The sequence below is a fragment of the Pan troglodytes genome, chromosome 4, assembly GCF_028858775.2.
Source record: "Pan troglodytes isolate AG18354 chromosome 4, NHGRI_mPanTro3-v2.0_pri, whole genome shotgun sequence".
Classification (NCBI taxonomy): domain Eukaryota; kingdom Metazoa; phylum Chordata; class Mammalia; order Primates; family Hominidae; genus Pan; species Pan troglodytes.
In genome coordinates this window covers 10,864,050-10,879,076 of record NC_072402.2, presented here as the reverse complement: position 1 = coordinate 10,879,076, position 15,027 = coordinate 10,864,050, and the positions used below count along the sequence as shown (strand labels likewise).

At 44.4% G+C, this 15,027-nt stretch overlaps 1 protein-coding gene across 1 annotated transcript in view; it reads left to right on the top strand.

The window, feature by feature from the left end:
- ATPSCKMT (ATP synthase c subunit lysine N-methyltransferase) overlaps nt 1–3,442 on the top strand; it is a 28,060-nt gene extending 24,618 nt beyond the window's left edge. Inside the window, exon 5 of the transcript XR_010156795.1 lies at nt 1,257–3,442. The gene's annotated coding sequence lies outside the window, so the exon portion shown is untranslated. The remainder of the gene's footprint in view (nt 1–1,256) is intronic.
- The last annotated feature ends 11,585 nt before the right edge of the window (nt 3,443–15,027 follow it).

The window sequence follows — 15,027 nt, the reverse complement described above, 5'->3', positions numbered from 1 at the left end:
ACTTGTTGAATGGCTTTGACCAAAAGCCTGATAGCGATATGGACAATAAGATCCAGGCTGAGGTGGTCTCAGATGGAGATGAGGAACTTGTTGGGAACTGGAGCAAAGGTGACTCTTGTTATGTTTTAGCAAAGAGACTGGTGACATTTTGCCTCTGCCCTAGAGATTTGTGGGACTTTGAACTTGAGAGAGATGATTGAGGGTATCTGGCAGAAGAAATTTCTAAGCAGCAAAGCATTCAAGAGGTGACTTGGGTGCTGTTAAAGGCATTCAGTTTTATAAGGGAAGCAGAGCATAAAAGTTTGGAAAGTTCACAGCCTGACAATGTAATAGAAAAGAAAAACATATTTTCTGAGGGGAAATTGAAGCTGAATGCAGAAATTTGCATAAGTAACAAGGAGCTGAATGTCAATCCCCAAGATGATGGGGAAAATGTCTCCAGGGCATGTCAGAGTCTTCATGGCAGCCCCTCCCATCACAAGCCTGGAGGCCTGTGAGAAAATGTTTTTGTGGTCCATGCCCAGGGTCACTGTGCTGTGTGCAGTCTAGGGGCTTGGTGCCCTGTGTCCCAGCCATTCCAGTCATGACTAAAACGGGCCAAGGTACAGCTCGGGCTATTGCTTCAGAGGGTGGAAGCCCCAAGTTTTGGCAGCTTCCGTGTGGTGTTGAGCCTCTGGGTGCACAGAAGTCAAGAATTGAGGTTTGGGAACCTCCGCCTAGATTTCAGAAGATGTATGGAAATGCCTGGATGCCCAGGCAAAAGTTTGCTTCAGGGACGGGGCCCTCATGGGCAGTGAGGCCTGCTAGGGCAGTGCGGAAGGGAAATGTGGGGTTAGAGCCCCCACACAGAGTCCTTACTGGGGCACCACCTAGTGGAGCTGTGAGAAGAGGGCCTACCCCAGAATGGTAGATCCACTGACAGCTTGCCCTGTGCACCTGGAAAAGCCACAGACACTCAACACCAGCCAATGAAAGCAGCCAGGAGGGAGGCTATACCCTGCAAAGCCACAGGGGTGGAGCTGCCCAAGACCATGGGAACCCACCTTTTGCATCAGTGTGACCAGGATGTGAGACATGGAGTCAAAGGAGATCATTTTGGAGCTTTAAGATTTGCCGCCGTGCTGGATTTTGGACTTGCATGGGGCCTGTAGCCCCTTTGTTTTGGCCCATATCTCCCATTTGGAATGGCTGTATTTATCCAGTGCCTGTACCCCCATTTTATCTAGAAAGTAACTAACTTGCTTTTGATTTTACAGGCTCATAGGTGGAAGGGATTGCCTTGTCTTGGATGAGACTTTGGACTGTGGACTTTTGAGTTAATGCTGAAATGAGATAAGACTGTGGAGGACTGTTGGGAAGGTATGATTGGTTTTGAAATGTGAGGACATGAGATTTGGGAGGGGCCAGGGATGGAATGGTATGGTTTGGCTGTGTCCCCACCCAAATCTCATCTTGAATTCCCATGTGTTGTGGGAGGGACCCAGTGGGAGGTAATTGGATTATGGGGGCAGGTCTTTCCCATGCTGTTCTTATGATAGTAAGTCTCACGAGATCTGATGGTTATTTTATGGGGGAGTTTCCTGCACAAGCTCTTTCTGCCTGCCGCCATGCACGTAAGATGTGACTTGCCCCTCCTTGCCTTCTGCTATGATTGTGAGGCTTCCCCAGCCATGTGGAACTGTAAGTCCAATTAAACCCCTTTATTTTGTAAATTGGCCAGTCTCAGGTATATCTTTATCAGCAGCGTGGCAACAGACTAATACAGGCATCAAGCTATGTGCAGAGTTATTAATAACTTAGCATTTTTGTTTTTAATTAAGTTATTAATAACTTAGCATTTAGTTTCACAAGAATTAGATGATGCTTGTCTCTCAACCTCAAACGGGCTGTTTCATAGAAGTGTTGTGATTTGGAGTCTGCAGGATCTTTAATTGCTTTTTGAAATTGTGGCTTGTTAAGTAAACTGTACAGTAAGGATTTTCCTGCAGAGGTTAGTGTGGCTTCTCTGATTTAAATTTTTATCAGTTATTAGGTTAAGGACATCGATCAAATTTGTACATGACATGAATCAGGGAATGAGAGCTCCTGTGTTGGCTGTCAAAAATAGGATTTATAAATGCAGGTACAGATTGAAATCAGGGGCCAATGCTAACTTGATAAGATTGAAAACAAAAGAAGTATAGTTTAGGGGTGATGTAGCCTAACAGGACCTGTGATAAACAGACATGGGGGTTTCCATGAACACTTGGGCTGATGACTTAAGCAATCTCCCATCTGAATGCATCTTCCTCCAAAAGCATGACCCCCAGGAATGCAACCCTGTGTTCCCCAGGTGTCTCAGGTGGCTCCTCAGACCCTCGGTTAGTTCTGGTGTTCAGACTCCCTCAGATGCTTAGCTCCATTAAGTGCAGGAGAGAGCAAGTTCAAAAGAGTTAAGAAATGAGACTTTCTTCCAGATACACTGTGTTCGTCATTGCTGGGAGATGGTATGCACAACATACATTACAGCTCAACAGAATAGAAGAAATGCAAGATTTTTGACATTTAAGCCATGCAGCTGGATTCCATTCCCCTCCCAAAGTACTTTCTCTGGTGGCCAAAGGTGTTAAAGACCTGGCTGTGAAGAAATAAGTGTTCTGAAGTCCAGGAGTCTTCTGAGCTTGTGCTGTTGCATTTATTTCTTAGCTTATCACTGGCTGAGCACATTCTGGGAAAAACTGTAGTCATTGCAGTGCATACTTCAGGAGTCTACTTAAGTCAGCAAACAGAAGAACAAGAAGTACCCTTGGGGCCCTATGTGCCTTGGTGTGACCAGCCTTTCATTAAGATGCCTGAAGTCATCTGGACCATGGAGCTGTTCTCACCTGGCTGTGCAGTAACATCTGTAGGCCTCTGACCCAGCTCGCCTGTCCTGGAGCAGGGACACTAGGGGGCTGGGAAGGCAGTGTGCAGACACTGCCTGCCTCCTACCCCCGCCTCTTTGTCTTGCCAGCAGAGCCCTCCGTTTCTCAGGTGTCAGGATCAATGTGCTCAGTGAAGAGAGGCCCTATCAATTACCCAATTCCATTCCCCTTTGCCATGGCTGTTAGGGTGGGCTTTGGGCATGTGACCTGGTTCCTGCCAATGAGATTTGAGGGGAAGTCTGCTTGGAGCTTTGGGAAAGGCTTTTGTTGCTAATAGAAGGTGTTACATGAGGAGCAAGCATCCTTCCTGTTTTTGGACATGCTATGTAGGACGGTAATGCCTGGAGCTTTGGCAGCCACTCTGTAACCATGGGGGGAAAAGTGAAGATGGAAGCCAAGATCCCGAGGCTGTTGGAGCAGACAGACGGAACGACCCTGGGTCTTGGGTATGCTGCTGAGCTGCTGCATTGACCCTGAGCCTCGTACTGCAAGACATCTTGTTATGTGAAGTAATAAGCCCATGTTTTGTGCTGCTTTGACATGAATGTTGTGTTATTTGCACCCTACATCATCCTGAAGGAGGAAGGAGGGTTGTAAGGCTGACCTGGGGCAAGGGGAGCCGACAGTGTGCAGTGCAGGCATGGAGAGGCCACTGTCTCCACCCAGAGAGGACTAGAGGACTGGAAGGTGCGTCTGGAGCATGTGAGGGATGGAGACTTCCCGGGGGAGGGAGCCCCACTCACAGAGTAGTTCCTAGGAGTGGTGTCTGGGGGAACTCTACCAAGTCAAGAGGGCTGTGCATTTGGACCAAACTTCCCAGGTGATCAGATGGCTCCTGAGGAACACCAGTCACCCCAGGAGGTCTTCCTGTTCTTAGGGGTATGGGCAAGCCACAGCATAGCCTCAGCCATGTCCTCATACCACAGGGAGCTTTATAGGCGAGGAGACTGTTTCTCAGGATTAGAAAGGAATTAGGGAAACCAAGGTCACTTTCAGACTGCCATTCTTGGCAGATAGGGTTACCAAGTATAGGAGCTGGTAACTTAGAAGAGCCACCCCCAGTCCTGAGCACTGGCACTATCCACTCTTCTCCCAGCTCTAGTCAACATCTCCTTAGCCCTCATTAGGATGGGAAGTGGAGGGAGCCATACTTCCAAAGGATTCTCCAGTGGGATGGCCGGGAAGAGGCCAACCATACCTCTAGCATGACAGTCCGGCTGGTTGGCTAAACAGGCTCCAGAAGTTCCACTGTCCCTGTGGGTGGCAACTGGGGGTAGAGTTGGCACCATCCCTCCATGGGGGGGTCTTCTTGGGTGGGGTCTCCTCTGAGCCTCCCCTTCCTGGTTCACAATGGGGGATGCCTTTGGTATGGCCTGTCCATAAACTAATAATGGTTTAGAATGGATGACATAAAAAACTAGAAATAGAAAAAAGGAACAGAAGCCACACTGATCAACAGAAATACATTCCGGATGGTCAATGCCTTGAAAACATATCCTAGGCGGCACAATTAAAGAGGCTGTGAATGTTTACTCTGGATGAGAGGATGTTTGGAGGCAGATATTTTCACATATCTGCAGGGCTGCCATGCAGATGAAAGGAAGGTAGTGGACACGACTGTGTGCCAGGGGTTTCCAGGCACTGTATACCCTTCTCCTCCGCAGGGACATAGCCCTGTCTTCCTTTTTTTTTTTTTTAAATGAAGGGTAGTTAACTTGCTCAGAATCACAGCCAGACACAGGAGCACCAGGTCTTTATTACACTCAGTTGCTCCCCTGGAAGTAAACCTGTTCTGATTGGCTTTGGGGGGCAAAGTAGGGTCATTGGGTGGATGTTGGAGGGATATGAAATTTAAGCTCAGTACAAAGTACCGTCTTAACAAAGTCATTAAAAGTTAGAATGCGTTGCCTGTGGGTGTAGTTCCTTCTTCCTGGAGATGCAGAGCGGAGGCTGGACAGCCACTTGGTGGGGATGTTGTAGAAGGGATCCATCCACAGGCAGGCATGGAGTCCTAAAATTACCCTGAACGATGAGGAGTTTTCCAGTCTGAGCAGGGCCACCTGAATCCTTTCGGCAGACCTCCGCGGAAGATCTGTGAGGCACTAAAGCAGCCTTTGGCAATAAAAGTGTGTCACGTAACTCCATCTAAACCTAGCATCCCCCCAGACATTAGGAGGCTGTGGCAATTTTTCACTCTGGTATTGCCTAACAAGGTAGCCAAAATATTGGCAAAGGTGATGGATGAAGGTAAACTGTATCAGAATCCAGCCAGGAAGTGTGGATGCTCAGAAGAGAAAGTTGGCGTCTGTCAGATCCCAGAGGGTTTAGCTGGAGCTAACACAGTGATGCTTACTCCATGCCAATTAGAACTGGGGGACTGTTCTTGAAGCCCCTGGTGGGAATATGTCACTAGTGGTGTCTTATCCTCTTTTAAGTGACACTGCTTCATTGCCAAGGGAGCAGCCTTATGAGGACCAAACCTTGCCCCTTTCCAGCCCTTCCCCAACTGATGGGATCAGTGTTGGGCCTCTGAGCCAAAGCAGGCCAGGCTGTAGGCTGGCCAGCAAAGTGGCTGGCAGGAAGAGATGAGATGTCAGCTTCCATGTTGAGAATTTAGGGAACAGAAAGATTGGGCACATAGAATTAAGGTCATGAGATTGAGGCCAGAGGAATGGCAATGGCTGTGAGAGAGATGGGAGAATAACAGTCAGGCTTTTCTCTGAGTCCAGGGAGCAGGCCACCGTCCTGAGGCGTTAGACCAAGCCAGGGGCTCACTCCATCCACTGGCCAGTGGGGCCTTGGCCCTGAGTTCAGCAGGAGCACAGCTGCCACTGAACCTCAGAACGTCTCGGCTTGTCTCCTCGTCTGATTACATTGAGTGTCATGTTCCTGGAAGAACTCCACTATGAAATAAGTGATTTTATGATGAATGGAAATACCACTTGCCATGGCAATTATTAAACACAAGGAACTTATTATCTCCCAAAGACAATGCGGGCTATATGTTTAAATAGAAAAATGTACATTGATATAAATGTAAGGATGGCTGCATTTAAATAACACAATCAAGTTCCTGTGCTCCAATAGCAAACTTGAGTTATCTGGGACTCCTCTTAGGCAGAACACCTTATTCCTTCAGAATGAGTTGCTTCTGTAATAATGACACATCACGATTATATTGGAGTTGGAACACTTGTGGCTCAATGGACTGATGCAAATTGAACATGAGCAGAAAGATCATATAACTTTTATAGGTGAGGGAAATTAGGTGTCTTTTTCTAATTTAATATTATGGTGTGAACATTATCCAGGAAAGATTGATAAAACAATAATTCATTGATCACTAGGTTTAATTCAAAGCCGGAAAGAAGGAATCAAGTTAGCTTTCTTCTCTGTAATATTGTGGGATGAAAAAGTGGGCCACACAATTATTTTTTAAAAGAATCCAAATGTCAGAATAATTTCACAAAATGCATGTGCATCCCACACTGGGTGGTACATGAAAGTGCACAGTAAGATAGGGTTTGCTGTAAAGTGGCTTTGTAGTGTTTCTCGTGTGGACTGTGAGAGTTAAAGGAGTGACAGGGTGACGTGATGCATTAGGCTAAATCCAGGTAAAGCACAGCTAGCAGTTAGCAGGATTGTGAGGCAGGTAAAGCTGCCACCTTGCAGGGGATTTTCCCTTTCTGCTTTCCTATGCCTCATCCCAGGCACTTACTCTTTGTGATTTTATCACATGGCTTTTTTTTTTTTCACATGCCCACTGATCTTTGATTTAAGTGTTAGATTACATATTGCTATTTTTATTTTATTTTATTTATTATATTTAATATATTATATCTTTATTATTTTATTTTTATTTTTTGTGGGACAGAGTCTCAGTCTGTCACCCAGGCTGGAGTGCAGTGGCACAATGTCGGCTCACTGTAACCTCCACCTCCCAGGTTCAAGCAATTCTCGTGCCTCAGCCTCCCGAGTAGCTGGGATTACAGGTACCTGCCACTGTGCCTGGCTAAGTTTTTTGTATTTTTAGTAGAGACAGGGTTTCACCATGTTGGCCAGGCTGGTCTCGAACTCCTGACCTCAGATGATCCACCTGCTTTGGCCTCCCAAAGTGCTGGGATTACAGGTGTGAGCCACTGTGCCCGGCCCTGTAGTTACCTCTTTAAAGACTTTGTCTCCAAATACAGCCACGATCTGAGGTCCTGGGAGTTAAGACTTCAGCATATGAATTCTGGAGGGGAACACAATTCAGTTCATAACCATGTCTTTCCAGGTTAATTACAGCATCATTTAATTAGTAAGTCACTGCATGCAGCCTAGACAGGCATTGGTTGGAGACTAGTGAAGTACACAGCTAGTGTATGGAGCAGCTGTGAGGAAGACTGTCCAGTGACCTGCACCAGTTCACATGGGATTCCCAAGATACAGCCTTCTCTGCTATCACATGCACTCTGCCCGGCACACATTAAACATAACCAGCTCTACAGAAAAGGCAGCGTTATTGGGACCCCTCTTGAGACATGTGCAACTTCCAAACCTGAACACTGACAGAAGCAATCCTGGTACACAGGGAGGTAACTTGGGCAGTCCAGGCAGGTAGCTCAGTGGAGCTGAAACTGCTTGAGGGGATGATGATACTATTAATAGTAATAATGGCGTGGGGATGCTGCTTTGGGGATGACAGGCACATGAGCACTGAAGGATTTACACCTTGTTGCAAGCCCAGGACCGACAAGGTAGGAACTGGCAAGGTGGGGTGCCCCTCTCTGGGGCCGTGCAGGCACTCCTTTTACATTTTCTTAAGACACTACTGAAAGATCTTCATGTGGAGAGCCATTTCCTTTCTTGCTGAAGGTTCTTATTCTACACTCGTAATTCAAAGCTAAGCTCCCCTTGCCTAGAAAAAATTGCCTGTGAACCAACGCAACTTGCAGGTTACTCTGACATCATTCCTCTGCATGCCAGTGGTGTATGAGTTAATTGGTGTTATAGTGACAAGTGTAGCACACCTTGTTGAGTGCAAAAACAAGGGCAGAACATTGTGAGAGTTGCTTCTATTTATGTGAAAAAGAGTGTTCACGTGTTGCTGCATGCACACATATATGTGTGTATATGAGCATACACATGCACTTGCATATCATGTTAGAAATAATCTGTGCAGGCTGGGCGCGGTGGCTCACGCCTGTAATCCTAGCACTTTGGGAGGCTGAGGCGGGCGGATCACCTGAGGTCAGGAGTTCAAGACCAGCCTGGCCAACATGGTGAAACCCCATCTCTACTAAAAATACAAAAATTAGCCAGGTGTGGTGGCAAGCGCCTGTAATCCCAGATACTCAGGAGGCTGAGGGAGGAGAATTGCTTGAACCCGGGGGGCAGAGGTTGCAGTGAGCCAAGATCATGCCACTGCACTCCAGCCTGAGTGAAGGAGCAAAACTCCATCTCAAAAAAAAAACAAACAAAAATAAATAAAGAAATAATTTATGCATAGATTAATACAAGAAATTAGTCATCACTTGTGCCTTTGGGGAAGGTGGATGGGGATTGGGACCTCAGAGGAAGGCTTCTTCTTCATTATATATTTTAAAATATTTTCTGCATTTTTTACTGTGTTTATGACTTTTCAATAAAAAGTTTTGAAGGCTTGCACATTTACATAGAAGATTAGCTTTGATTCACATGTGAGTTGCAACTTTTTAAAGCAAGTATGGAAGAGAGAAATACTCAGTGTTGCTGTGGGACTGAAATAGACTGAACTGTCACGACCATGTACAGTAGTAAATAATGCTCTGGAAATCAGAGCTGGGGTAGTTCAGGGCAAATCCACTAGCATTCAGAGCGAAGCTTTCCCAAAGATGGAGAAGGGCATTTCAGATGACTTGCACTGGGCAAATAGTTCATGATTTGATTTTTTTTAAACTAGTCTTTTCCCTTTTTTTTCTGTTATGTTTTTATAATAAAATAAAAAGACAGAAACACACTATTTGTGAGATTTAGGCCAGCAGCTTAAAGAACCAAAAAAGTTAGCAAGAGGCAGACAGCGGGTGGGCAGGGAAAGGCCTCAGACTCAGCGTGGAGGAGCGAGGGAGCAGCCTTGGGCAGAACCCCCCTTCTCGGTGGGTCCTTCCCATCCCCTGGCCATGGTGGGTGATGTCTGGTCTCCAGTGGCCCTCCCTGTCCCCTGGCCCCCATTGTCCTTTCTTGCCTTCTCTGAAAGTTTAATGCTACCTTTTAGAACTGGTTATGCCCCGCACCAGATTTTGACAGCAGGATAAAAGCCAAGACACGTTCTCTTTTGCTTTTTGTATTGTCTGAAAGTGGACATATTGGGTGAAGAGCAAATGACACACACAAACGGCACCTAGAGGAACCTTTAGGTTCCTAACCCCAAATGACCTTCAGCCCTCATCTAAAATATTTCTTTTGTGGTTTTGGAGCCTCTGCAGAAATGTGTCCAGAAACTGGCAATTTGCTCCCAATTCTTACGGCAGCCTGTTTTACCTTGAGGCACCCCTGTCAGAAATGTCGTCCTCTTTTCTTTTATTTTTTTGGAGAAAGGGTCTTGCTCTGTTGCCCAGGCTGGAGAGCATTGGTGCAATCACTGCAGCCTTGACCTCCTGGGCTCAAGAGATCCTCCTGCCTCAGCCTCCTGAGTAGCGGGGACTACAGGAACGCACCACCATATCTGGTTAATTAAAAAAAAAAAAGTTTTTATAGAGATGGGGTTTCACTATGTTGCCTAAGCTGGCCTTGAACTCCTGGGCTCACGTGATCCTTCCACCTCGGCCTCCCAAAGTGCTGGGATTACAGGGACCACACCTAGCTTGGAAATGTCTTCCTATACCTGGCTAAAACCTGGCTGTCTAGCATTTGCCACCCACTGGCCCTAATTTCACCCTCTGGGGACCACGCTGAGCAAATCTAACACTTTACTATGGGCTAGAACTTGGAATGCCGGAAGGTCTCTCGTGTCCCCAATCTTCTGTTCTTACAGTTCTTTACATAACCCAATGGTCCCCTAGGCTGGTAACGGTCCTTAACAGAAGCTAGGTTGTAAATCGTCTTTCTGGAATGTGGCTCCTAGAGCCAGACACAGCCGCTGGTGTGGCCCACCTAGTGCAGAGGAGAACAGACCACCCCTTTCCTTGCTCTTGAATGAGGCTGGGACATCACACTCTCAACTTCTGTGGAATTTCTGCTTATGCTTCTGATAAGCCACATATGCCACATAATATATCTTATATAAACCACGTTAAGTGGAGTTATTTTTGACCCAAGTGGGTTTTATGTTTTTGAAGCAAGTGAGGAACCTGAAATATATTCCTTTTTAAATTTCATCATGTTAGATTTGCCCCATCGCTATGGGTTATTTAGGGCTTTTGGGGTGTAAATTTAATCAGTCATTTGGTTATCTCTGTGTACTTTATGCCACATGCGACTTTAATAACCATGTGATCAGTGTTCTTGTCTATGTTGTTTGAGAGGAACAGACACAAACTTTGAGACAGGGCTGTGATCAGACACCTGAGACCTCCCTAGCTGACAAATTGTATCAGATTTGTGCTGTTGTTAAGCACTCTTAGGAGATTGTTTATTTATATACTTATTTATTTTTTTGAGACAACTCTCCCTCTGTTGCCCAAGCTGGAGTGCAGTGGTGTGATCATGGCTCACTGCAGCCTCTACCTCCTGGGCTCAATTGATCCTCTCACCTCAGCCTCCTGAGTAGGTGGGACTATAGGCATACGCCACCACACCCGGCTAAGTTTTGCATTTTTTTTTTTTTGTAGAGACAGGGTTTTTCCATATTGCCCATGGGTGGTCTCAAACTCCTGGGCTCAAGCGATCCACCTGCCTTGGGCACCCAAAGTGCTGGGACCACCGCACCTGGCTGATTGTTTATTTAGCTAATAATCTACTCAATGATGCTCTCTTCTAGCTTCTGTTTCTCTCTTTTGACTGTAAGGACCTTCCTAAAGTCCAATTAGTCCAAATTGGAATTTTTAATAACAAATTTTCTCTTAGCATAATGACTAATTGAGAGAACATTTCACTCTACTAACATTTTTCATTTATGATGTGTCAAAACATGTCTTTTGGGGAGGGTGTGTTCCAAAAATAGAATTCTTTATTTCACATTGATCATGTTTCTGATTTTATTTACAACTTATGAATTCTTTTCACTTAATGGTTTTTTTCCTGTTCACTGGTTGGCTGAGCTGACTTCTCTCATGCTCCCTCCACCGCTAACTTGGTGTATTTTTGGCTGTACTATCTATATTGCATCTTGTGCCCCGTGGGTCCTGGCATGTGCTGTGTGCTCTTTCTGTCCTTGATAGGATCATAGGCCTTTTCTTTCCACATGTACATTTTCCCCAATACAATTGTTTTTTTTTTTTTTGAGGCAGGGTCCCACTCTGTCACTCAAGCTGGAGTGCAGTGGTGCGATCTCGGCTCACTGAAACCTCCACTTCCTAGATTCAAGCGATCCTCCTACCTCAGCTTCCCTAGTAGCTGGGACTACAGTCACATGCCACCATGCCCGGCAAATTTTTGTATTTTTAGTAGAGACGGGGTTTCACCATGTTGGTTGGGTTGGTCTTGAACTCCTGAACCCAGGAGATCTGCCCGCCTCGGCCTCCCCAAGTGCTGGGATTACAGGTGAGAGCCACTGAGCCCGGCTCCCAATACAGTTTTTGATTGCAAAATTCATGCCCTAATAGAGTCTCCTGTCGTGTGCCTTGTTTCCATTAACTAGGCATCATCTTTTTTTTTTTCAATGTTTTATTTCGTAGTCTATCTGCTGATGCAGCATCACTTTTGTTTCCAGTAAATGAAAGGAAAACATTTCCACCCACTTAGGCAAAAAAAAAGAAGAAAAGCTTGAGTGCTCAGCTGTTCTCTGAGATGAGATAAGTACGTGATAGATTTACATTTTATTCTGCTTCATGGTTTGGCTCATGAGTAGGTGTTTTGTGTCTTCAGTCATTTGGTGATTATTTCTTCAGGTTGGTTTTACTCAATGCCATTTAAGACGAATTTTATCCTGTGTCAGGTGAGTTTGCATTAAAACAGATGATTCTGATTTTTTTTTTCAGGCGTAAAGAATTACTTTGCTACAGAACATAATGGATTATTGTTAGACTGATATGAACAAACAAATATTTCAAATTATCCATATGACTATTGGTCAAATCATGCAAACTGCTAGCAAACATGAAAATAATCAGATTGATTATGATGAATTCTTTCCCAGAAGCAAATGAACTATTGCTGAAATTAAAACAAGAAAGAGGATTTTACTGCTCAATTTGTGTGTGAAGGGAAATGATGAAGGACAGTGACTTGCAATTTATAGGCAAATTTTCCCCACAGCAGGAGAAAGTTTCAAAGTGGGCTTGATAGTATTTGCTTTCAGTTTTCAATCCTTTGTTCAGAAAAACCAATATTCTGTCCTGAGAAAATAGAAATATCTTCTGAGTGTAGGTTGATAATGATAAGTTATGTAAGTGCTATGTAGGAATGTTTTAGTTTAATGTTTCCAGGTGTTAACAGAAGAATATGAAAGTCATATACTTAAAAAAAATGAGGTATGATTTACACAGAGACAAATTCACCTTTTTTGGTTTACAGTGCTGTGAGTTTTAACAATTCATACAGTCACATAACTATCACCACAATCAAGAGGTAGACAAATTCCATTATCCACAAAATGCCATTGTGTCCCCTAAGTCAGCTTGTCTCTAACTCCTCCTTCCTGGTAACCACTGATCTGTTTTCTGTCCCTATAGTTTAGCCTTTTCTTTCTTTCTTTCTTTCTTTTTTTTTTTTTTGAGACAGAGTCTCACTCTGTTGCCCAGGCTGGAGTGCAATTAGTTTAGCCTTTTCTATAAGGCCGCATAAGTGGAATCGCACAGAATGTGATTGCCCTTTGAGTCCAGCTTCTTTCCCTTGGTATAATGCATTTGAGTTTCATCCATGTTGTTGCATGTTAATTACTTTTCATCAATGAGTAGCGGTCCATTGTATGGATGTACCTGTCTGTTTATCCATTCACCAGTAGGGAAACATTTGGATTTTCCCCATTTTGATGATTATGGATAAGGTCACTATAAACATTTGCATACAGGTTTTCTGTTATGAACGTGAGTTTTTGTTGACGTTGGGTAAGTAAGTGGGGTTGTATGTGAATGTTATGAGAAGCTGCCTGAGTGTGCTGTACCCTTTGGCATTCTCACCAACAGTGTGTGACAGTCCAGTTGCTCTGCATTCTCATCAGCACTTGGTTTTCTTAGTTTTCTTCCTTCTATCCTAATGTACTGGTTTCTTATTAGGGTTTCATTTTGTGTTTTCCTAATGACATACTATGTGGAGCATCTTTTCATATGCTTGCTTGCTACCTGTATTAGTCTGCACTCTCACTGCTATGAAGAATACCCAAGACTGGGTAATTTATAAAGTAAAGAGGTTTAATTGACTCACAGTTTTGCGTTACTGGGGCGGCCTCAGGAAACTTACAATCATGCAGAAAGCAAAATAGAAGCAGGCACCTTCTTCACAGGGCAGAAGAGAGAGAGTACAAGCAGGGGAAATACCAGACGCTTATAAGACCATCAGATCTCGTGAGACTCACTCATGATCACAAGAACAGCATAGGGGAAACTGCCTCCATGATCCAATTACCTCCGCCTGGTCCCACCTTTGACATGTGGGGATTATGGGGATTACAATTCAAGATGAGATTTTGGGTGAAGATACAGCCAAACCATACAATTCCACCCCAGGCTGCACAGAGCAGGGGCCCCTGGGCCTGGCCCACCAAGCTGCCTGAGTGTGCTGTTCCATTTGGCATTCTCACCTGCAGTGTACGACAGCTCCAGTTGCTGTGCTTCCTCATCAGCACTTGGTTTTCTTAGTTTTCTCCCTTCTGTCCTGATGTACTGGTTTCTTATTAGGGTCTCATTTTTCATTTTCCTAATGACATACTCTGTGGAGCATCTTTTCATATGCTTGCTTGCTACCTATGGATCTGCCTTGGTGAAGTGTCTGTTCAGATCTTTTGACTATTTTAAAAATTGGGTTGTTTGTTTACTTACTATTGAGTTTTGATAATTCCTTATATATTTAGGATACAAGTCCTTTATCAGACTTTTTTTTTTTTTTTTTTTTTTTTGAGATGGAGTCTCACTCTGTCACCCAGGCTGGAGTGCAGTGGCCCAGTCTCGGCTCACTGCAACCTCCACCCCCCAGGTTCAAGCAATTCTCCTGCCTCAGCCTCCCGAGTAGCTGGGACTACAGGTGTGTGCCACCATGCCCAGATAATTTTTGTATATATAAATTTTTTTTAAGTAGAGATGGGGTTTCACCATGTTGGCCAGGCTGGTCTCAAACTTCTGACCTTAGGTGATCCACCCGCGTTAGTCTCCCAAAGTGCTGGGATTACAGATGTGAGCCACCGTGCTTGGCTCAATGTGTTTTGCCAATATTTTCTCCTAGTTTGTGGGCTTTTCTTTCTTTTTTTGTTTGTTTCCCTTCTTCCTTTCTCTTTTTAAAATAGAGACCAGGGTCATGCTTTGTTGCTTAGGATGGTGTTGAACTCCTAGCTTCAAGCAACCCTCCTGCCTCGGCCTCCCAAAGTGTTGGGATTACAGGTATGAGCCACTGTGCCCAGCCTAGTTTTTCTTTTCATTCACTTAATAGTGTCTTTTGCAAAGCAGAAGTCTTTAATTTTGATGAAGTCAAATTTAATCAGTCTTTTATGAATTGTGTTTTGGTGTCGTATCTAAGAAATCTTTGCTACAGTCACAAAGATTTTCTTCTATGTGTAATTTTAGAAGTTTTATAGTTTTAGGTTTTACGGTTTAGGCCTATGATTCATTCTGGGTTAGTTTTTATGGGATAAGATATGGATTAAGGTTTATTTCTTTGCATATGGCTACCCAATTGGTACAGTACTATTTGTTCAAAAGACTATTCTTTCTCCGTTGAATTGCCATTGCATCTGTGTTGAAAATTAATTGGCCAAAGTAAATGTGAGTCTACTTCGGAACTGTATATTTTGTACCACTGATTTATGTGTCTATCCTTTATTTAATACTATACAGTCTTAAGTATTGCAGCTTTA